Source organism: Mustelus asterias, chromosome 24 (genome assembly GCF_964213995.1).
Source record: "Mustelus asterias chromosome 24, sMusAst1.hap1.1, whole genome shotgun sequence".
NCBI lineage: Eukaryota > Metazoa > Chordata > Chondrichthyes > Carcharhiniformes > Triakidae > Mustelus > Mustelus asterias.
The window spans coordinates 59,493,930-59,518,478 of NC_135824.1; positions in this window are offsets into that span (position 1 = coordinate 59,493,930).

Here is a 24,549-nt window from a genome sequence, read left to right on the forward strand (position 1 = left end):
CCATTCAGAAGTCTGACGGCAGCAGGGAAGAAGCTGTTCTTGAGTCGGTTGGTAGGTGACCTCAGACTTTTGTATCTTTTTCCCGAAGGAAGAAGGTGGAAGAGAGAATGTCCGGGGTGCGTGGGGTCCTTAATTGTGCTGGCTGCTTTGATTATGTTGGCTGCTTTTCCGAGGCAGCGGGAAGTGTAGACAGAGTCAATGGATGGGAGGCTGGTTTGCGTGATGGACTGGGCTACATTCACGACCTTTTGTAGTTCCTTGCGGTCTTGGACAGAGCAGGAGCCATACCAAGCTGTGATACAACCAGAAAGAATGCTTTCTATGGTGCATCTGTAAAAGTTGGTGAGAGTCGTAGCGGACATGCCAAATTTCCTTAGTCTTCTGAGAAAGTAGAGGCGTTGGTGGGCAGCTCTGGGAGAGTGCTACACGGTTGGAGGTGCTGTATTTTTGATGTAATGTGAAAGCACAGGCTTTGAACGCCCGCTCCAGGTTGGTGTAAAAGTTTCTCAACACTACATCTGAGCACTGGTCTGTCCTCCCAGTGTCATGATCCACATTCCTCCCTCAAACAATAGGATGAGGTAATTTGCCATTCATTTCCTGTTTACGAGATTTCAGCCTGGGTGTCGGTGATGTGCTAACATGACAAGAGTTAACGCGAAAATTAATTCACTTGGCTGCCAAATGTTTGTGGATAAGGCAGTATTTAAGGTCGGTTATCTATTATAATACGCCGTTTATTTATATCTCAGAGGGGAAACATCTGTCACATACCATCCCAAATAAGAAATGGTGAATTTTTGTAGGCATTTGTGTATTTTTTTCGCAAAAAAAATACTTTCACCTCTGCTGTGAGATCATATAATTCCCCATCGCACCAAGGCAGACCGCAGGGTGATCTCACTTCCTGCGACTCATTCCTTTCAACTAGGAATCCACGGCCACCACAGGGGTCACAGGTCAGCCACGTTGCTTAACCCCGACTCGCAGGAAATGGTCTAACGGCTCCCACCCGAAAGCAGCCCAAAATGATCAAGCATCAAAACCCACGCCTCGGTTGCTTGCTGCTGTTGCAGCCTCGTGACGTCCAGGTGTCCCCCGGGTTTTCAAAAGAAAAAGCAAACTGGGACCCGAGCAAGTAAATAATATTCACAGCGCCTCACAACTGCTCTCCCACATCTTCCCCTCCCGCCATCCCTGGCTACATATCCCGAGAAAAGACGCAACAGGGGCGAGGGCAGGATGTTGCTGCCTCTGGGACAGGCGGCACTGGGGGTGACTGGGCCAGGGGGTAATAAACGTGAGCGTCACCAATAAATCTAACAGGGAATTCAGCAGGAAGCTCTTTATCCAGAGAGTGGGGAAGATGTGGGACTCGCTCCCACAGGGAGTGGGGAGAATGTGGGACTCGCTCCCACAGGGAGAGGGGAGAGTGTGGGACTCACTCCCACGGGGAATGGGAGAATGTGGGATTCACTCCCACAGGGAGTGGGGAGAATGTGGGACTCGCTCCCATAGAGTGTGGGGAGAATGTGGCATGCGGTCCCAGAGGGAGTGGAGAGAATGTTGGACCCGGCTCCCTTAAGGAGTGGGGAGAATGTGGAACTTGCTCCCATAGGGAGCGGAGAGAATGTTGGACCCGGCTCCCACAGGGAGTGGGGAGAATGTGGGACTCGCTCCCACAGGGAGTGGGGAGAATGTGGGACTCGCTCCCACAGGGAGTGGGGAGAATGTGGGACTCGATCCCACAGCGAGTGAAGAGGATGTGGGACTCGCTCCCACAGGGAGTGGGGTGAATGTTGGACCCGGCTCCCATAGGGAATGGGGAGAATGTGGGTCTCGCTCCCACGGGGAGTGGGGAGAATGTGGGACTCGCTCCCACAGGGAGTGGGGAGAATGTGGGTCTCGCTCCCACAGGGAGTGGGGAGAATGTGGGACTCGCTCCCACAGGGAGTGGGGAGAATGTGGGTCTCGCTCCCACGGGGAGTGGGGAGAATGTGGGACTCGCTCCCACAGGGAGTGGGGAGAATGTGGGTCTCGCTCCCACAGGGAGTGGGGAGAATGTGGGACTTGATCCAAAATTTGAGGAAAAGCTTTATTACCCAGAGGCTGGTGGGAGTCTGGAACTCGCTGCCTGAACGGGTGGTGGAGGTGGGAACCCTCACAACATTTAAGAAGTATTTAGATGAGACCTTGAAACGTCACAGCACACAAAGCTACGGACCAAGAGCTGGAATATGGGGTTAGAATAGATAGGTGCTTGATGGCCGGTGTGGACATGGTGGGCTGAAGGGCCTCTTTTTGCGCTGGAAAACTCTATGGGAGGGATTTCCAGCCGCGCCCGCCCCAAAAATGAGAACGTCCCACCTGTGGTCAATGAACATTTGCATGCTCCGCCGGCTATGGTTCCCGTGGCAGGCGGGACAGGAAAACTCCTCCCTATGGCTCTATAAATCTAGCGAGAGGAGGCTTGTATGGAGCATAAAGGCCAACTGTTGTTGAAATGGGCCGAACAGCCTGTTTCTGTGCTGTAAATACTATGGAATTCTATATCAAGCTCGTGCAACAACAAGATGCATTTATATAGCGCCTTTATTGCAGGAGAACATCCCAAAAGGCTTCACAAGAGCCTCATTGAGCAATATTCAACACTGAACGATCTAAGTAGGTATTGGAACAGATGATGAGAAGCTGGGTCAGAGAGGTGGGTTTTAAAGAGGGTGAGACGGGGAGTTTAAGGAGCAGATTCCGGAGATTGGGGCCCAGGCAGGTGAAGGCTGCCAATGAATCACAGAATCCCTGCAGTGCAGAAGGAGGCCATTCGGCCCATTGAGCCTCTGCTGACAACAATCCCACCCAGGCCTTATCTCTATAACCCCCACACATTTACCCTAGCCAGTCCCCCTGATACAAAGGGGCAATTTAGCGCGGCCAATCCACCTAACCCGCACATCTTTGGAGTGTGGGAGGAAACCGGAGCACCCGGAGGAAAACCCACACAGACACGGGGAGAACGCGCAAGCTCCACACAGAAAGTGACCCGAACCGGGAATCGAACCCGGGTCCCTGGCACTGTGAGGCAGCAGTGCCAACCACTGTGCCACCGTGCCACCCATGGGGAAGTGACGGATATCAGAGGTGCCTGAGAGGCTGGATTTGGAAGAAGTGAATAAGAAGCTAAATAAAACTGTCGAATTCCCCAGCGGATTCAGTGATTTAATACCTGACTCACCTTAGATTATCATCAACCTTGCCACTAGGAGCTTGCATGATCTGATTTGCGCTCGGTGTCGTTCACTAATCACAGCTGGGACTGGCTCTTGTGGATGCTGACAGGGAAAGAAATATTTCTATCGCATCTTTCATAGAAACATAGAGGATAGGAGTAGGAGGAGGCCATTCGGCCCTTCGAGCCTGCTCCGCCATTCATCACCATCATGGCTGATCATCCAACTCAATAGCCTAATCCTGCTTTCTCCCCATAACCTTTGACCCCATTCGCCCCCAAGTGCTATATCCAGCCGCCTCTTGAATACATTCAATGTTTTGGCATCAACTACTTCCTGTGGGAATGAATTCCACAGGCTCACCGGGTGAAGAAATGTCTCCTCACCTCCGTCCTATATGGTCTCCCCCGAATCCTCAAACTGTGACCCCTGGTTCTGGACTCCCCCCACCATCGGGAACATCCTCCCTGCATCTACCCTGTCTGGTCCTGTTAGAATTTTATAAATCTCGATGGGATGCCTCCTCATTCGTCTGAACTCCAGTGAAAACAATCCTAACCTCGTCAATCTCTCCTCACACATCAGTCCCGCCATCCCCGGAATCCCAGTCTGGTAAACCTGATTCATGACAACAGACCATCTCAAAGTGTTTTCCAGGCAATAATCACTTTGAATAATAGTCACTGTAATAATGAGGGAAATGCGGCAACCAATTTACACACAGCAAGCTCTCTCAGAAAGCAATATTAAAGTGTTTGAGTTATCTGCTTCTCAATGTTGGTTGAGTGATTAAAGATGTTAGACACCCTGGGAAAACTATCCGGCCCTTCGAAGCGAGTTGTGGGATCTTTTACATTCATTTAAGAGGGCAGATATGTTTAAAATTTTATCCAAAAGGCGGCACCTCTGACAGTGAGGCACTCCCTCAGTACTGACCCTCTGACAGTGCGGCACTCCCTCAGCACTGACCCTCTGACAGTGCGGCACTCCCTCAGTACTGACCCTCTGACAGTGCGGCACTCCCTCAGCACTGACCCTCTGACAGTGCGGCACTCCCTCAGCACTGACCCTCCGACAGTGCTGCACTCCCTCAGTACTGACCCTCTGACAGTGCGGCACTCCCTCAGTACTGACCCTCCGACAGTGCGGCACCCCCTCAGTACTGACCCTCTGACAGTGCAGCACTCCCTCAGTACTGACCCTCTGACAGTGCGGCACCCCCTCAGCACTGACCCTCTGACAGTGCAGCACTCCCTCAGCACTGACCCTCTGACAGTGCGGCACTCCCTCAGTACTGACCCTCTGACAGTGCGGCACTCCCTCAGTACTGACCCTCTGACAGTGCGGCACTCCCTCAGTACTGACCCTCTGACAGTGCGGCACTCCCTCAGCACTGACCCTCTGACAGTGCGGCACTCCCTCAGTACTGACCCTCTGACAGTGCGGCACTCCCTCAGCACTGACCCTCTGACAGTGCGGTGCTCCCTCAGCACTGACTCTCTGACAGTGCGGTACTCCCTCAGTACTGACCCTCTGACAGTGCGGCACTCCCTCAGCACTGACCCTCTGACAGTGCGGCACTCCCTCAGCACAGACCCTCTGACAGTGCGGCAGTCCCTCAGCACTGACCTTCTGACAGTGCGGCACGCTCTCAGCGCAGACCCTCTGACAGTGCGGTACTCCCTCAGTACTGACCCTCTGACAGTGCGGCACGCTCTCAGCGCAGACCCTCTGACAGTGCGGCACTCCCTCAGCACTGACCCTCTGACAGTACGGCACTCCCTCAGCACTGACCCTCTGACAGTGCGGCACTCCCTCAGCACTGACCCTCTGACAGTGCGGTGCTCCCTCAGCACTGACCCTCTGACAGTGCGGCACTCCCTCAGCACTGACCCTCTGACAGTGCGGTGCTCCCTCAGTACTGACCCTCTGACAGTGCGGCACTCCCTCAGCACTGACCCTCTGACAGTGCGGCACTCCCTCAGCACTGACCCTCTGACAGTGCGGCACTCCCTCATCACTGACCCTCTGACAGTGCGGCACTCCCTCAGCACTGACCCTCTGACAGTGCGGCACTCCCTCAGTACTGCACTGTCAGTGTCAGTTTAGATTTTGTGCTTAAGTCTCTAGCCACAGAGTTCTGACTTTGAGCTGAGGGGGCTAATTGCTGGGCGACAGCTAACAATATCACTCGACATCAGTCGAACCCGCAATCCTGTCATTTAACTTTCAGCAGTTTAAGAACTGTCGGCTGGTAATTATCAATAACTCAATAGTGTGTTGTCAGAGGCCTGTTTGCATTAAAATCCCAGGAGAGATTGAACTTCAGTGAATCCTCCAAACACAAGGACGTTTCAATCTTCTCTTGACCCTGGGAGGTCTGGAGCTGAACTACAAGGGTGGAATTTCCTGGAGGCACTCAAGAAATCGCAGCTGAGTCACAGCTAATTAATAGACCTCTTGCTCTTCTGAGAGGGGTGAGTGAGGTACCATCTTTCAGATGAGGTGTTGAACTCAGGTTAAGAAAGCCCACCAACGCCTCTACTTTCTCAGGAGGTGAAGAAAATTTGGCACGTCCGCTACGACTCTCACCGATCTTTGCACCATAGAAAGCATTCTTTCTGGATATATCACAACTCGGTATGGCTCCTGCTCTGCCAAATCAAAATTTGATTTGATTTGATTTATTATTGTCACATGTATCAGCATACGGTGAAAAGTATTGTTTCTTGCGTGCTATACAGACAAAGCATACCGTTCATAGAGAAGGGAATGGAGAAAGTGCAGAATGTAGTGTTACAGTCATAGCTAGGGTGTAGAGAAAGATCAACGTAGGGTCGTGAACGAAGCCCAGTCCATCACGCAAACCAGCCTCCCATCCATTGACTCTGTCTACACTTCCCGCTGCCTCGCCAAAGCAGCCAGCATAATCAAGGATCCCATGCAGCCCGGACATTCTCTCTTTCATCTTCTCCCATCTGGGAAAAAGATACAAATGTTTGAGATCACGTACCAACCGACTCAAGAACAGCTTCTTTCCTGCTGCCATTGGACTTTTGAATGGAACTATCTCACATTAAGTTGATCTTTCTCTACACCCTAGCTATGAGTGTAACACTACATTCCGCACTCTCTCCGTTCCTTCTCTATGAACGGTATGCTTTGTCTGTTTTGCGCGCAATAAACAATACTTTTCACTGTATGTTAATACATGTGACAATAAATCAAATCAAAAAGGTTACACAAACATGCGAATGATGAACAGGAGGAGGCCACTTGGCCCCTCCAGTGTTCCCTGCCATTCAATTCCATCATGGCTGTTATGACTGCAACCTCAACCCCACATCCCCGCCTACCATCGTCAATCCTCTCAGGTGGATGCCAACGATCCCTGGACCGTTATTGTGAAGAAGAGCAGGTAGCTCGCTCCAGTCTCCCGGAAAATATTTATCATAGAATCCCTACAGTGCCGAAGGAGGCCATTTGGCCCATCAAATCTGCACCAACTCCCTGATGGAGTATCTTACCTCAGGGGGAGGCGGTGGTGTAGTTGCTGGACTTGTAATCCAGAGACCCCGAGTCATGCTCTGGGGACCCGGGTTCGAATCCCACCACGGGAGATGATGGAATTTGAATTCAATAAAAATCTGGAATTAAGGATCGACTGATGACCATGAAACCATTGTTGATTGTCGGAAAAACCCATCTGGTTCACTAATGTCCTTTAGGGAAGGAAATCTGCCGTCCTTACCCGGTCTGGCCTACATGTGACTCCAGAGCCACAGCAATGTGGTTGACTCTCAACTGCCCTCAGGCAACTGGGGATGGGCAAGAAATTCTGGCCCAGCCAGCGACACCCACATCCCATGAATTAATTTTTTAAAAGCCCTATCCTCCCAATCCCACATACTTACCCTACTAATCCCCCTAACCCCCACATCTTTGGACACTAAGGGACAATTTAGCATGGCCACTCCATATAACCCACACATCTTTGGACATGTAGGGGTAATTTAGCATGGCCAATCCACCTAACCTGCACATCTTTGGACACTAAGGGGCAATTTAGCCCGGCCAATCAATCTAACTTACACATCTTTGGACATGTAGGGGTAATTTAGCATGGCCAATCCACCTAACCCACCCATCTTTGGACACTAAGGGGCAATTAAGCATGGCCATTCCATCTAACCTACATATTTTTGGACACTAAGGGGCGATTTGTCATGGCCAATCCATCGAACCTGCACATCATTCATTATCCCTGAAACAACTTAACAAAACAGATTATCTGGACATGATCACATTGCTGTTCGGATGGATCTTGCTGAGTGAGGATAGGCTGCTGTGTTCCCCTATTACAGTAAGAAGTCTCACAACACCTATTACGACAGTGGCTACGCTTTATAAGTACTTCATCAACTGTAACCCACTTTGGGACATCCTGTGGTCACGAAAGGCACCCCAAAAAGACTCTAAACCAAATCTTGTCATTGATTCTATTTGATTCACGGTGGTGCCTCCAGCTGCCTGGGCCCTAGTCTCTAGGCCTCTCTAAACCTCACTGTTGCTCTGAGTGAGAATATCTCCTTTGTACTAAAGATTCAAGACACACACAGGAGCCTAGGCCAGCACTTATTGCCCATAGGGGAGGCGATGGCCTAGTGATATTATTGCTAGACTATTAATCCAGAAACTCAACTAATGTTCTGGGGACCCGGGTTCGAATCCTGTCACAGCAGATGGTGGAATCTGAATTCAATAAAAAATATCTGGAATTAAGAATCTACTGATGACCATGAAACCATTGTCGGAAAAACCCATCTGGTTCACTAATGTCCTTTAGGGAAGGAAATCTGCCGTCCTTACCCGCTCTGGCCTACATGTGACTCCAGAGCCACAGCAATGTGGTTGACTCTCAACTGCCCTCCAAGGGCAACTAGGAATGGGTAATAAATGTTGGCCCAGCCAGTGACGCCCATGTCCCATGAATGAATTTTTAAAATCTCAAATTGCCCTTTAACTGAATGGCTGGCTCGGCCATTTCAGAGGGCAGTTAAGAGTCAACAACTTTGCTGTGGGTCTGGAGTCACATAAAGTTTTAAAGTTTATTTATTAGTATCATAAGTAGGCTTACATTAACACTGCAATGAAGTTACTGTGAAAATCCCCGAGTCGCCACACTCCAGCGCCTGTTTGGGTACACTGAGGGAGAATTTAGCACAGCCAATGCACCCTAACCAGCACGTCTTTCGGACTGTGGGAGGAAACCGGAGCACCCGGAGGAAACCCACGCGGACACGGGGAGAACGTGCAAACTCCACACAGACAGTGACCCAAGCCGGGAATCGAACCCGGGTCCCTGGCGCTGTGAGGCAGCAGTGCCACACTGCTGCCCTTGTAGGCCAGATCGGGGAAGGATGGCAGATTTCCTTTAACTAAAGGGCATTAGTGAAACATGGGGGTTTTATATTCAAACAACAAAAATGTTTATTTTCAAGATCACGATTAGACTGTTAATTCCAGAGTTTTGTAGAATTCAAATCTGCCCGTGGTGGGATTCGAACCCAAAGTCACAGATCGTTCAGGACCAGCATTGACCTGGTGGGCCGGGTGGCCTCTGTCTGAGCAGCAATGGTCTCCTCAGCCAGTGTGGATTCGACATCAGATTCACGAGGCATCTGGGAGATTGAGTCATGTTATCCCCATGGGACGCTGCTTTAAAAGGGCTGCCGCCCACTGCTCCCACGTAGAGCCTTTTCTGATCTCCGCATGTGGTTATGAGGCGACAGCAAATGGCGGACAGATGTTTCCCCAAAGCTGGCGAGGGCTGGGAGACTGAGAGTCAGGCTTACATTTCAATAGCACTTTTCAAAATTTGAGACCAGATGACCCTTCATCAGAGCTAAGAGAAAAGAGTTCTTACCTCTGACGAAGGGTCATCCAGACTCTCTATTCTCTATTAGCTCTATTCTCTCCCCACAGATGCTGTCAGACCTGCTGAGATTTTCCAGCATTTTCTGTTTTTATGGCAGATTTCCTTCCCTAAAGGACATTCGTGAACCAGATAGATTTTTTACGACAATTCATGGTTATCATTAGACTTTTTATTCCAGATTTTTACTGAATTCAAATTTCACCGTTTGCTGTGGTAGGATTCGCACCCGGGTCTCTAAAGGAGCATCAGTGAACCAGGTGGGTTTTTACAATGGTTGCAAGGTCATCATTAGACCTTTTAAAGTAATTCAATATTTTTTAGTTGAATTTAGATTTCACCATCTGCCGTGGTGGGATTCGAACCCGAGTCCCCAGAGCATGGCCCTGTGTCTCTGGTTTACTAGTCCTGTGACAATATCACTACACCACTGCCTCTCTTCACAGGCAATAAATGAGCTTCTGAAATTGTGTCCACTGTTGTAACATAAGGAATGCGATCACCAACAACCTGCCCTGGTCCCCCCATGCCGACAATATAGTTAAGAAAGCCCCACCAATGCCTCTACTTTCTCAGAAGACTAAGGAAATTTGGCATGTCCGCTACGACTCTCACCAACATTTACAGATGCACCATAGAAAGCATTCTTTCTGGTTGTATCACAGCTTGGTATGGGCTCCTGCTCTGCCCAAGACCGCAAGGAACTACAAAAGGTCGTGAATGCAGCCCAATCCATCACGCAAACCAGCCTCCCATCCATTGACTCTGTCTACACTTCCCGCTGCCTCGGAAAAGCAACCAGCATAATCAAGGACCCCACGCACCCCGGACATTCTCTCTTCCACCTTCTTCCTTCGGGAAAAAGATACAAAAGTCTGAGGTCACGTTCCAATCGACTCAAGAACAGCTTCTTCCCTGCTGCTTTTGAATGGACCTACCTCGCATTAAGTTGATCTTTCTCTACACCCTAACTATGACTGTGACACTACATTCTGCACCCTCTCCTTTCCTTCTCTATGAACGGTATGTTTTGTCTGTATAGCGCGCAAGAAACAATACTTTTCACTGTATGTTAATACATGTGACAATAATAAATCAAATTAAATACCTGCTGAGATTTTCCAGAATTTTTTGTTTTTACGGCAGATTTCCTTCCCTAAAGGACATTCGCGAACCAGACAAATTTTTTACGACAATTCATGGTTATCATTAGACTTTTTATTCCAGATTTTTACTGAATTCAAATTTCCCCATTTGCCGTGGTAGGATTCGCACCCGGTTCCATAAAGGAGTATCAGTGAACCAGGTGGGTTTTTATAATGGTTGCAAGGTCATCAATAGACTTTAAAAAAATTCCATTGAAAAAAAATTGAATTCAAATTTCACCATCTGCTGTGGTGGGATTCAAACCTGGGTACCCAGAGCATGGCCCTGAGTCTTTGGTTTATGAGTCCTCTGGCAATACCACTGCACCACTGCCTCACCTCACATGCAATAAATGAACTTCTGAAATGGTGTCCATTGAAACATAGAAACATAGAAACCCTACAGTGCAGAAGGAGGCCATTCGGCCCATCGAGTCTGCACCGACCACAATCCCACCCAGGCCCTACCCCCACACATTTTACCCGCTAATCCCTCTAACCTACGCATCCCAGGACTCTAAGGGACAATTTTTAACCTGGCCAATCAACCTAACCCGCACATCTTTGGACTGTGGGAGGAAACCGGAGCACCCGGAGGAAACCCACGCAGACACGAGGAGAATGTGCAAACTCCACACAGACAGTGTGTGTTGTAACATAAGGAATGTGACAGCCAATACACACTGCAAACTCCCGTAAACAACAGTTGAGGAATGGGGAGATGGTAGTGTAGCGATATTGTCAGTGGATGATTAATCCAGAGACACAGGGTAATACTTTGAGGACCCGGGTTCGAATCCAGCCACAGCAGATGGTGGAATTTGAATTCAATAAAAAATATCTGGAATTAAGAATCTACCGATGACCATGAAACCATTGTCGATTGTCAGAAAAATCCATCTGGTTCACTAATGTCCTTTAGGGAAGGAAATCTGCCGTCCTTATCCGGTCTGGCCTACATGAACCACAGCAATGTGGTTGACTCTCAACTGCCCTTGAGCTACTAAGGAAGGGCAATAAATGCTGGCCCAGCCAGCGACCCCCATGTCCCACAAATGAATAAACAAACAATATCCCACAACTCACATATTTACTCTGCTAATACCCCTAGCCTACACAGCTTGGGACACTAAGGGGCAATTTACCATGACCAATCCACCTAACCAGCACGTCTTTCAGACTGTGGGAGGAAACCGGAGAAACTGGAGGAAACCCACACAGACACGGGGAGAACGTGCAGAACGTGGGAGAACAGTCGCCCAAGGCTGGAATCAAACCCACGTCCCTGGTGCTGTGAGGCAGCAATGCTAACCACTGTGCCATTGTGCCACCACAGGACGTGTCCTTGGATGGCAGTTTAGTGCCTCATCTGATGGACGACTGTGCAGCACTCCCTCAGCACTGGCCCTCTGACAGGGCAGCACTCCCTCAGCCCTGATCCTCTGACAGTGAGGCACTCCCTCAGCACTGACCCTCTGACAGTGTGGCACTCCCTCAGCACTGACCCTCTGACAGTGCAGCACTCCCTCAGTACTGACCCTCTGACAGTCTGGCGCTCCCTCAGTACTGGCCCTCTGAAAGTGCGGCACTCCCTCAGCACTGACCCTCTGGCAGTGCGGCACTCCCTCAGCGCTGACCCTCTGACAGTGCAGCGCTCCCTCAGCACTGACCCTCTGACAGTGCAGCACTCCGTCAGCACTGACCCTCTGACAGTGCAGCACTCCCTCAGTACTGACCCTCTGACAGTGCGGCACTCCCTCAGCACTGACCCTCTGACAGTGCGGCACTCCCTCAGCACTGACCCTCTGACAGTGCGGCACTCCCTCAGCACTGACCCTCTGACAGTGCAGCACTCCCTCAGTACTGACCCTCTGACAGTGCGGCACTCCCTCAGTACTGACCCTCTGACAGTGCGGCGCTCCCTCAGCGCTGCATTGAGAGGGTCAGCCTGGATCATGTACTCATCTTGTACTTATCTCCTTCTTTCTCAAGACGCGAGGATGTTATGCATTGAGTTCCAGCTGACAGGAAGAAGGTGGGAGTTCTGCATACAGCAAGTTATAGAAACACCCTTGAACATCACATTGATTGAATCACTTAATATATTAAATTATATCAATGCTTATTATTGTTTTGTGTTAAGGCGATTGATCAGAGATATATATCCGTTGTAACAGTATTTTTAATTCTTGTATGTTACATTTGATTTGATTTGATTTATTATTGTCACATACGTGAAAAGTATTGTTCCTTGCGCGCTATACAGACAAAACATACCGTTCATAGAGAAGGAAAGGAGAGAGTGCAGAATGTAGTGTTACAGTTATAGCTAGGGTGTAGAGAAAGATCAACTTAATGCAAGGTAGGTCCATTCAAAAGTCTGACGGCAGCAGGGAAGAAGCTGTTCTTGAGTTGGTTGGTACGTGACCTCAGACTTTTGTATCTTTTTCCTGACGGAAGAAGGTGGAAGAGAGAATGTCCGGGGTGCGTGGGGTCCTTAATTATACTGGCTGCTTTGCCCGAGGCAGCGGGAAGTGTGGACAGAGTCATTATTCCTCCCCACGTGTTAAGGGCATGGGACTCAAGCAGTGATACTAACAGGGTAGAAACAGATGACTAACTAAAACCAAAGTAAAACATGGATTAAAACCGTATGTTAGCACTCACCATGTCTGACTAGGAGAACCCTCGGGTGGCACAGCAGTTAGCACTGCTGCCTCACAGCGCCAGGAACCCGGGTTCAAGTCCTGGCTTGGGTCACTGTCAGTGCGGAGTCTGCATGTTCTCCCCGTGTCTGCGTGGGTGCTCCGGTTTCCTCCTACACTCCAAAGATGTGCGCGTTAGATTGATTCGCCGTGCTAAATTGCCCCCTTCATGTCTGTGGGATTAGCTTGGGTAAATGTGTGGGGTTATGGGGATAGGGCCTGGGTGGGATTGTGGTTGTTGCAGGCTCGATGGGCTGGATGGCCTCCTTCTGCACTGTAGGGATTCTATGAACCCATCTGTACTGGGAATCCGCTTCCAAGTTCAGTCGAGGTCACAGTCGGAGTGACAATTAGGGCAACAGAATTGCTTTTAGCTCTCCTGAGATAGGAGACTAGATCAGCTAGGATTCCCGCTCCTGATCACAGTCCGAAAGTTAAATTCCCCGCCCCTGGCCGCAGCTTCTCTGTCAGGCCACCTCCAGTTTGAAAGCCCGTGAGTGTCGAAGACCAATTCGCACTCAGTTGTGGATGAGACCACCACCCCTCCCCGCGGCTCCCGCCTGGAAAAGGTCACACAGGACGGTGCCAGTGACAACAGGCTTTCAGCAGGAAAGAGGAAAGAGCAACGGGACAGCAAAAACTGATGGAATCCAACAGATAAACGTCTTCTTCAGAGAATCATAGAAACCCTACAGTGCAGAAAGAGACCATTTGGTCCATCGAGCCTGCACCGACATTCTGAGAGAGCATCTTACCCAGGCCCACCCCCTGCACTCCATCCCTCATGTATTTAGCATGGCCAATCTCCCTAACCTACACATCTTTGGACACTAAGGGGCAATTTAGCATGGCCAATCCATCTAACCTACACATCTTGAGACACTAAGGGGCAATTTAGCATGGCCAATCCACCTAACCCGCACATCTTTGGACACTAAGGGGCAATTTGGCATGGCCAATCCACTTAATCTACGCACCTTTGGATGCTAAGGGGCAATTCAGCATGGCCAATCCCCCTAATCTACACATCTTTGGACACCAAGGGACAATTTAGCATGGCCAATCCACCTAACCTGCACATCTTTGGACATTGAGGGGCAATTTAGCATGGCCAATCCCCCTAATCTACACATCTTTGGATACTAAGGGGCAATTTAGCATGGCCAATCCATCTAACCTACACATCTTTGGACACTAAGGGGCAATTTAGCATGGCCAATCCAACTAATCTACACATCTTGAGACATTAAGGGCAATTTAGCATGGCTAATCCACGTAACCTACACATCTTTGGACACTAAGGGGCAATTTAGCATGGCCAATCCACTTAATCTACACATCTTTGGATGCTAAGGGGCAATTTAACATGCCCAATTAGCCTAACCTGCACATCTTTGGACACTAAGGGGCAATTTAGCATGGCCAATCCACCTAATCTACACATCTTTGAACACTAAGGGGTGATTTAGCATAGCCAATCCACCTAACCCGCACATCTTTGAACACTAAGGGGTGATTTAGCATGGCCAATCCACCTAACCTGCACATCTTTGAACACTAAGGGGTGATTTAGCATGGCCAATCCACCTAACCCGCACATCTTTGAACACTAAGGGGTGATTTAGCATAGCCAATCAACTTAACCTGCACATCTTCGGAGAGTGGGAGAAAACCGGAGCACCCGGAGGAAACCCACGGAGAGACGGGGAGAACGTGCAGACTCCACACAGACAGGGACCCAAGGCTGGAATTGTACCTGTGTCCCCGGCGCTGTGAGGCAGCAGCGCTAACCACCGTGCCACCCAATATACTGAGCTATTCGTTTTTATTTCAGATGGGAAGCGGAAAGCTCTCGCTCTCTCTCATTCGCTCCCTTTGCCTGTCTTTGCGTCTCTTCCCCTCCTCTGTCTCTCTGTTGTTTTCCCCTTTCTTCTGCCTCTCTCTCCCTTTGTCTCTGGGTGGACTTTTCCCGTGCCGCCCGCCACGGGAATCGTGGGATGCGGACATTGCAAAGGTCCGTTGACCTTGGGTGAGAATTTCCGGTCTAGGGGTGAGCGCGGCCGGAAAATCCCGCCTTCTTTCTCTCGACCCTGCTCCCTGTTTATCTCTATCGGTCTTCTCTTATCTCTGTTTATCTCTCCCTCTCTCTCGTTTCTGTGCGTCTCTCTCCTTTTTCTCTCTCTCTGTCCTCTCTCTATATTCTTCTATCTCTCTCTGCCCTCTCTCCCTATCTCTCTCTGTCTATATCTCCCGATCTTACTCTCTGTTATTCTGCCCTTTGTTGCTGTGTTTCTCTTCTCTCTTTGCCGACCTCTCTCTCTCTCTCTCTATCGACCAAAAACCATTGACTTTAGTCAAGCCATGGATACAGCAGAGGTTCAACTCAGCCAATCACCTGGGACCTGGATGACCTCACATTACAGTAGTGAGTAACAGTTTAAATTAAATGATGATCTCAGTGTGTTTGTCAGGAGCTGTTATTGTTTTTGCTTCACATATACAGATTAAAAAATGAGTGATGTCATTGAGGTTCTTTCAAAGAATGAGTCAACCTTTTTCTCAGTGTGAGCAGCGGGCCAGCGATAGTCAGAATGCCCGCCTTCCCTCCCATTGCGAAACCACAAGCAGTCGGCACGTGTTGCTAAGCTTCTCAGTGTTTATCTCATTAGTGACTTAACCTGCCAACAGGAGATGAATGGTGAGGAATTATGATTCTTGCCATAAGCTAAGGAAATAAAGAGAACTGTTCTCTGGGCTGTCACTGCTGCGTTGTCAGAGGTGTCACATTTCAAATGTCAACATTAAACCGAGCTACCGTCTGCCCTCTCCGGTGGATCTGAAAGATCCCATGGTTGCGACCTTGAAGAAGAGCAGGGGAGTTCTCCCCGGTGTCCGGGCTAACATTTATCCCTCAATCAAAATGATTGAGACAGACTATCTGGCCATTGTCCACTTGCTGTTTGTGGGAGCTTGCTCTGCACAAATTGACTGTTGTGTTTGCCTACATAAGAATGGTGAGGGGAGGAAGTGGCATAGCGGTATTGTCGCTGGACTAGTAATCCAGGCTAATGCTCTGGGTACCTGGGTTCAAATCCCACAGTAAGAAGTCTCACAACACCAGGTTAAAGTCCAACAGGTTTATTTGGTAGCAAACACCATAAGCTTTCGGAGCGCTGCTCCTTTGTCATTCAAATCTCTTCAAATCCCTTCGTCCTTCAAATCCCACCACAGCAGATGGTAAAATTTGAATTCAATAAAAATCTGGAATTAAATGTTGACTGAAACCATTGTCGGAAAAACCCATCTGGTTCACTAATGTCCCTTTAGGGAAGGAAATCTGCCGTCCTTACCCGGTCTGGCCTACATGTGATCTTTAAAAATATTCATTTGTGGGACTTGGGTGTTGCCGGCTTGCCAGCATTTATTGCCCATTCCTAGTTGCCCGAGGGCAGTTGAGGGTCAACCACATTGCTGTGGCTCTGGAGTCACATGTAGGCCAGACCGGGTAAGGACGGCAGATTTCCTTCTCTAAAGGACATTAGTGAACCAATTCTGACAATTGACAATGGTTTCATGGTCATCAGTAGATTCTTAATTCCAGATTTTTTTTATTGAATTCAAATTCCGCTAATTACCATGGCGGGATTTGAACCCGGGTCCCCAGAGCATTAATAGCACTGGGCCATCGCCTCCAGAGCCACAGCAATGTGGTTGGCTCTTAAATGCCCTCAGGGATGGGCAATAATTGCTGGCCCAGCCAGCGACGCCCACATCCCATGAACGAATAAAGAGAAGCTCCAATAGATGTGAAGCACTTTGGAATATTTTCAAGACTCTACAAATGCAAGTCTTTCATCTGCTGCTGCACATTTGACCTTCCTGGGAGGGTTGGATGATGCTGAGATGATGACTCCCTTCATGGGGGGGCGGTGGGGGGGGGGGGGAGCCAAGAACTAGGGGGCACAGTAAGATCCCATTAAAGATGGAGAGGAGGTGGAATTTCTTCTGTCAGATGGTAGTTGTTCTGTGGAATTCTTTTCCTCAGAGGGCTGGGTCACTGAATATATTCAAGGGTGAGTTAGGCAGATCTTTGATGGACAAAAGGTGGGGGGGCGGTCAGAGGTTATGGAGGGATGGACACAAAAGTGGAGTTGAGGTCACAGTCAGATTAGCCATGGTCCTATTGAATGGTAGGGCAGGCTTGAGGGACTGAATGGTCTACTGCTCCTATTCTGTAGTTTGGTATGTCCTCCCTTGCTTGGCTGTTGGCGCTTTGTGGAATTCGCTTTCAAGGTTGGTGCCAATCACCCTAATGTAGACTTAGACTTCAATGGACCCCCAGCAGATTTATCAGTCAGGCACATACTGAACTGCAGGACTTTGTCCTTCAGTCGAATATCATAGAATCCTAGAATCCCTACAGTGCAGAAGAAGGTCATTTGACCCATTGAGTCTGCACCGACCACAATCCCACCCAGGCCCTGTCCCTGTAAACCCACATATTTACCCTGATAATCTCCCTGACACTAGGGTCAAGTTACCATGGCCAATCCACCTAACCTGCACATCTTTGGACACTAAGGGTCAATTTAGCATGGCCAATCCACCTAACCTGCACATCTTCAGACTGTGGGAGGAAACCGGAACACCCGGAGGAAACCCACACAGACACAGGGAGAACGTGCAAACTCAACACAGACAGTGTTGACAGGTCCTTGGCGCTGTGAGGCAGCAGTGCTAACCACTGTGCCACCGTGCCGCCCATATGATGAGTCATATGACACTTGAAATCACAGCGCTCTGAAAGCTTGTGTTTTCAAATAAACCTGTTGGACTATAATCTGGTGTCGTGTGACCTCTCATCTTGTCCAACCCAGTCCAACACCGGCATCTCCACATCATAGTGCAGGAAACAGCCTCGTGTTACCAACGAAAGCCAATTTTGCCTTGAGCATTAGTAAGATATTCGATCCGTGGCACTGTGGCATTGTGGTTAGGACTGCGCCAGGGACCTGGGTTCAATTCCCGCCTCGGGTGACTGTCTGTGTGGAATTTACATGTTCTCCCCGTGACTGTGTGGGTTTCCTCCGGGTACTCTGGTTTCCTCCCGCAGTCCAAAGATGTGTAGGTTTGGTGAATTGGCCATGTTAAATTGCCCCTTAGTGTCCCAACATGTGTAGGTTAGGTGGATTGGCCATGCTAAATTGCCCCTTAGTGTCCAAAGATGTGTAGGTTAGGTGGATTGGCCATGTTAAATTGCCCCTTAGTGTCCCAAGATGTGTAGGTTAGGTGGATTGGCCATGCTAAATTGCCCCTGAGCGTCCCAAGATGTGTAGGTTAGGTGGATTGGCCATGCTAAATTGCCCCTTCATGTCCCAAGATGTGTAGGTTAGATGGATTGGCCATGGTAAGTGTATGGGGTTACGGGGATTGGGTGGGAGAGAGGGCCTGAGTAATATACTCTGTCAGAGAGCCAGTGCATACTTGATGGGCCGAATGGCCTTCTTCTGCGCTGTTGGTATTCTATTCTATTCTAATTGTACAGTAATCGAAAATGAATTTCGATATAAATAACTGGGTGACGGTACAGTTTGGCAGGAAGAATAACAGAGATATGTGCTCCTTCTGTAAATGGGGTAGAGATACTCAGGGATCTGGGCGTACAGACACACATACCACTAAACATAGCGACTCAGGTTAATAAGATCTTGACAAAAAGAAGACCAAGCTCAGTTCTAAAGGGATAGAATAGAAAAGCAGAGAAGCTGTACTAAATGTGTATACAGGTGCATTGGCCACACTAAATTCTCCCTCAGTGTATCCGAACAGGCGCCGGAGTGTGGCGACTAGGGGATTTTCACAGTAACTTCATTGTAGTGTTAACTTAGGCCTCCTTGTGACATGAATAAATAAACTTTAACTTAAAACTTAAACCTGAGTTAGCCCACACTTGGAGATCCCATGCACAGTCCCATATTATAAAAAGAATCATAGAATCCCTACAGTGCAGGAGGAGGCCATTCGGCCCATCGAGTCTGCACCGACAACAATCCCACCCAGGCCCTATCCCCGTAACCCCACACATTTACCCTGCCAATCCCCCTGACACTAGGGTCAATTTAGCATGGCCAATCCACCTAACCTACACATCTTCGGACTGTGGGAGGAAACTGGAGCACCCGGAGGGAACCCACGCAGACACGGGGAGAACGTGCAAACTCCAGGTAGACAGTGCCCGAGGCCAGAATTGAACCCGGGTCCCTGGCGCTGTGAGGCAGCAGTGCTGACCACTGTGCCACCGTGCCGCCCTATATGGTGACACTGGAGCTGGTGGGAAAAGCTGATACCAAAACTGAAAGGTTATATCAATGTGGAACAGACAGGGATACTTTTCCCTTGAAAGGAGTTGGCTCTGGGGGTGAGCTGATGGAAGGCTTTAAGATAATGAAAGGGTTTGTTAGGGTCGATACATGGGTGGCATGGTGGCACAGTGGTTAGCACTGCTGCCTCACAGCGTCAGGGACCCGGGTTCGATTCCCAGCTCGGGTCATTGTCTGTGTGGGGTTTGCATGTTCCCCTCGTGTCTGCGTGGGTTTCCTCCGGGTGCTCCGGTTTCCTCCCACAGTCCGAAAGACGTGCTGGTTAGGGTGCATTGGCCGTGCTAAATTCTCCCTCAGTGTACCCGAACAGGCACCGGAGTGTGGCGACTAGGGGATTTTCACAGTAACTTCATTGAAGTGTTAATGTCAGCCTACTTTTGACTAATTAAGAAACTTTAAAGATGTTTCCACCTGTAGGGGAGCTGGGAACTAACAGGTAGAAATATGAGATTGTCACTAATAAATCCAATAAGGAGTTGTGAAGAATAAAGTTCAAATAAAAAGATTAAAAGCTTTTTTCCGAGTGTTTGAAGAGGGCGAATCTCTTTATTTTTGCCCAGTTGCAGTTGGCTCGTGACAGCTTACGATACTTCCTCCTTTGATGAAAGTTCAGATGACACAAGCAGTGAAAATGAAACCTCGTATCTTAGCAACTCATCGCTGAGTTCGCCTCAAATTTCATTCTCTACTGAAGTTTACAGTTCTCCTGCCTGAGATGCTGCTGAACAGTTGGCATAAATGTTTTAGCAAGCCTAGCGTGGGGAGAGGGGGGGGGTGGGGGTAGAAATATGCTTTCTATTATTTGCTTATTTTAGCATTAATCTCGGCACAGCATAAACCTACCTCAAACTGCAATATTTGATTTTCTGTTAAAACTGTCCAATGGGGTAGAGGGAGGCGGGGGGAGTTATGTGATGACCCCTCTATACATCCAACTAGAGTTGGCAACTGTAGATGGATTGTGCGTTCTGGGGTGGGAAAGTTCAACAGGGGAAGCAATGGAGTTGCAGTATTGTCGCTGGGCCGGTAATCCCGAGACCCACGGTAACGCTTTGGGGTCCCAAGTTCAAATCCCACCACGGCAGATGGTAAAATTTGATTTCAATAAAATCTGGAATTAAAAGTCTAATGATGACCATTTGTCGGAAAAACCTACCTGGTTCACTAGTTAGGTTCATTTATTAGTGTCACAAGTAGGCTTACATTAACACTGCAATGAAGTTACTGTGAAAATCCCTTAGTCGCCACACTCCAGCACCTGTTCGGGTACACGGAGGGAAAATTTAGTAGGGCCAATGCACCCTAACCAGCACGTCTTTCAGACTGTGGGAGGAAACTGGAGCACCCGGAGGAAACCCACGGGGAGAACGTGCAGACTCTGCACAGACAGTGACCCAGGAATCGAACCCGGATCCCTAGCTCTGTGAGGCAGCAGTGCTAACCACCGTGCTGCCCCTGTCCTTTAGGGAAGGAAATCTGCCATCCTTACCCGGTCTGGCCTATACAGAGCCACAGCAATGTGGTTGACTCTCAACTGTCCTCAGGCAACTAGGGATGGGCAATAAATGTGGGGACGCAACAACCCCTGAAATGAATTTAATAAACGGTGTTCTAGGAACTGGGCCATGTCCAGAGGAGATCCCACTGATCTCAGTCTCCCTGCTCTGGACTTCAGATTTCTTATTCACACCTTTCAAAACTGTGCACACCTCAATCACACCTTCTCTACTCTTCCTTCTTCAGGTTGCCCTTCTTGATGTTGTGCTTCAGGTGGCTCACCCAATATGTCCTGTGTAGCACTGACCTCCTTCCCAGCACCCAAAGCTGAAAGAAAGACAGAACTGAATTTCTGTAGCACCTTTCACAAGGTCAGGACGTCCCAAAACATTTCATGGACAATGACATACCAGTGTGGTCACTGTTGTAATGTAGGAGTTCCCCAGGCTAGTGTCCTAGGCCCACCATCTTCAGCTGCTTCATCAATCATCTTCCCTCCGTCATAAGACCATAAGACATAGGAGCAGAATTAGGCCATCGAGTTTGCTCCGCCATTCAATCATGGCTGATATTTTTCTCATCCCCATTTTCCCAGAACCCCTGATCCCCTTATTAATCAAGAACCTATCTATCTCTGTCTTAAAGACACTCAATGACCCGGCCTCCACAGCCTTCTGCGGCAAAGAGTTCCACAGATTCACCACTCTCTGGCTGAAGAAATTCCTCCTCATCTCTGTTTTAAAGGATCGTCCCTTTAGCCTGAGGTTGTGCCCTCTGGTTCTAGTTCTTCCTACAAGTGGAAACATCCTCTCCACATCCATTCTATCTAGGCCTCGCAGTATCCTGTAAGTTTCAATAAGATTCCCCCCTCATCCTTCTAAACTCCAAGGTCAGAAGTGGGGATGTTTACTGACAGCTGCACACTGTTCAGGACCATTCGCGACTCCTCAGATACTGAAGCAGTCCATGTCCAAATGCAGCAAGACCTGGACAATATCCAGGCTTGGGCTGACAAGTGGCAAGTAACATTCACGCCACACATTCACACCAGACAATGACCATCTCCAATAAGAGATGGGGAGGGTAAATGCATGGGGTTATGGGAATAGGGCCTGGGTGTGATTGTAGTTGGTGCAGGCTTGATGGGCCGAATGGCCTCCTTCTGCATTGTAGGATTCTATGAAGAGAGAATCTTAAGCATCATCCTTGACATTCAATGGCATCACCATTGCTGAAACCCCCACTGTCAATATCCTTGGGGTTGCCATTGACCAGAAACTGAACTGGACTAACCATATACTGTGGATACCACAGCAGGTCAGAGGCGGGGAATCCTGTGGCAAGTAACTCACCTCCTGACTCCCCAAAGCCTGTCCTCCATCTACAAGTCACAAGTCAGGAGTGGGGCGGCACGGTAGCACAGTGGTTAGCACTGCTGCTTCACAGCTCCAGGGACCTGGGTTCGATTCCCGGCTTGGGACACTGTCTGTGTGGAGTTTGCACATTCTCCTCGTGTCTGCGTGGGTTTCCTCCGGGTGCTCCGGTTTCCTCCCACAGTCCAAAGATGTGCGGGTTAGGTTGATTGGCCAGGTTAAAAATTGCCCCTTAGAGTCCTGAGATGCGTAGGTTAGAGGGATTAGTGGGTAAATATGTGGGGGTAGGGCCTGGGTGGGATTGTGGTCGGTCCAGACTCGATGGGCCAAATGGCCTCCTTCTGCACTGTAGGGTTTCTATGATTTCTATGTGGTAGAATACTCTCCACTTGCCCGGATGGGTGCAGCTCTAATAACACTCAAGAAGCTAGTAAGAAGTCTTACAACACCAGGTTAAAGTCCAACAGGTTTATTTGGAATCACGAGCTTTCAGAGCACTGCTCCTTCATCAGGTGAGTCAACTTGATGAAGGAGCAGCGCTCCGAAAGCTCGTGATTCCAAATAAGCCTGTTGGAGTTTAACCTGGTGTTGTGAGACTTCTTACTGTGCCCACCCCAGTCCAACGCTGGCATCTCCACATCATGACTCAGGAAGCTCGTCACCATCCAGGATAAAGCAGTCCTGCTTGATTGGCACCCCCATCCACAAACATCCATGCCCTCTACCATTTTCTAAACCCATGACCGCTACCATCTAGAAGGACAAGGGCAGCAGATACATGGGAACACCACCACCTGCAAGTTCCCCTCCAAGCCACTCACCATCCTGACTTGGAAATAAATCAGCAGTTCCGTCACTGTTGCTGGGCCAAAATCCTGGAACTCCCTCCCTAACAGCACTGTGGGTCTACCTACATCACAGGGACTGCAGCGGTTCAAGAAGGCAGCTCACCCACCACCTTCTCAAGAGGCAATTAGTTTAAAGTTTATTCATTATTGTCACAAGCAGGCTTACATTAACACTGCAATGAAGTTACTGTGAAAATCCCCTAGTCACCACACTCCAGCGCCTGTTCGAGTAACACTGAGGGAGATTTTAGCATGGCCAATGCACCCTAACCAGCACATCTTTCGGACAGTGGTAGGAAACCGGAGCACCCGGAGGAAACCCACGCAGACATGGGGAGAACATGCAGACTCCGCACAGACAGTGACCCAAGTCGGGAATCGAACCCGGGTCCCTGGCGCTGTGAGGCAGCAGTGCTAACCACTGTGCCACCGTGCCTGCCTAAATTAGGGGGGGCAATAAATGCTTATTTTGTAAATGATTTGCTTAAAAAATGCAGAAACTATTGTTTGCAGAGCAAGGAGCCACAGATAACCTGGTTCTGTTAGTGTTTCTGGTGGGAGGCAGGAATGCCTCCTGAGAGTGTGGATAGGGTCTCAGTTTAATCTGTCATCCAAAAGGTAACGGCGCCTCTGACACTGCAGTGCTCCCTCAATCCCTCATAGATTACACATTTATACCACTGGAGTGGGGCTTGAACTGACAACCTTCTGGTTCAGATATCAGGATGGGCAGTCACTGAGCCACAGCCACTGGCTGCCTCAGGTGTGTAAATTGAAGGCCAGTTCAGAATTCCTGTTGTTCAAAGAATCCCTACAGTGCAGAAGGAGGCCATTCAGCCCATCGAGTCTGCACCGACCACAATCCCACCCAGGCCCTAATCCCGTAACCCCACGTATTTACTCCGCTAATCCCCCTGACAAAAAGGGGCAATTTAGCATGGCCAATCCACCAAACCTGCACATTTTGGGACACTAAGAGGCGCTTCAGCATGGCCAATCCACCTAACCTGTACATTTTTAGACACTAAGGGGCAATTTAGCATGGCCAATCCACCTAACCTGTACATTTTTAGACACTAAGGGGCAATTTAGCATGGCCAATCCACCTAACCTGCACATCTTTGGACACTAAGGGGCAATTTAGCATGGCCAATCCACCTAACCTGTACATTTTTAGACACTAAGGGGCAATTTAGCATGGCCAATCCACCTAACCTGTACATTTTTAGACACTAAGGGGCAATTTAGCATGGCCAATCCACCTAACCTGTACATTTTTAGACACTAAGGGGCAATTTAGCATGGCCAATCCACCTAACCTGCACATTTTTAGACACTAAGGGGCAATTTAGCATGGCCAATCCACCTAACCTGTACATTTTTAGACACTAAGGGGCAATTTAGCATGGCCAATCCACCTAACCTGTACATTTTTAGAC